The following is a 607-nucleotide window of genomic DNA, read 5'->3' as shown; positions in this document are numbered from 1 at the left end:
TTTTTTCTTGTTACTGTTTAAAAGAGCCTAAACAATGTAACACTAAACAACACATTGAGAGAAAAGCTATCAGTGATCATGAAAACACTGCAAAAGCTGATTTTCACTCCATAAAAAACTTTAAGAAACCACATTACCTCCAAACATCTATTTAAACAATTAGGAAAAAATATGCTGTGAGTTAGTTATAATGCATATTAGTAAACATAAAATGTTAATTCCATCATACTCTACAGTCACATCACTGAAAAGCAACAGAAAGCGTATTCATTTGCAAACCAATACTCACTGATCCTTTCATCTAATTCAAAATCCTCCCATGAAAATAGGTCAAATTCTCCAATGTGAAATAATGAATCTTAGCTTTTCCTCAGACTTGGCTTTTACAGTTACATTCCTTATTTTTCAGTGTAACACTCTATGTACAATATATGAAAAGCTACACAGCAATGAATTAACGTGCAGTGACAAATAATACAATGTTTGTGTCAATCCCAGAAAATCAACACACTCCTTTACAAAGATTTGTTTCAACTTTTAATGATAATAATTTAGAACTTCTTGATTTTATTCAATGATATTTCTATTTGCAAAAATAATTGTACTA

Source organism: Sinohyriopsis cumingii, chromosome 2 (genome assembly GCF_028554795.1).
Source record: "Sinohyriopsis cumingii isolate HCF-2022 chromosome 2, ASM2855479v2, whole genome shotgun sequence".
NCBI classification, from domain to species: domain Eukaryota; kingdom Metazoa; phylum Mollusca; class Bivalvia; order Unionida; family Unionidae; genus Sinohyriopsis; species Sinohyriopsis cumingii.
Note: the sequence above shows the minus strand (reverse complement) of the source record.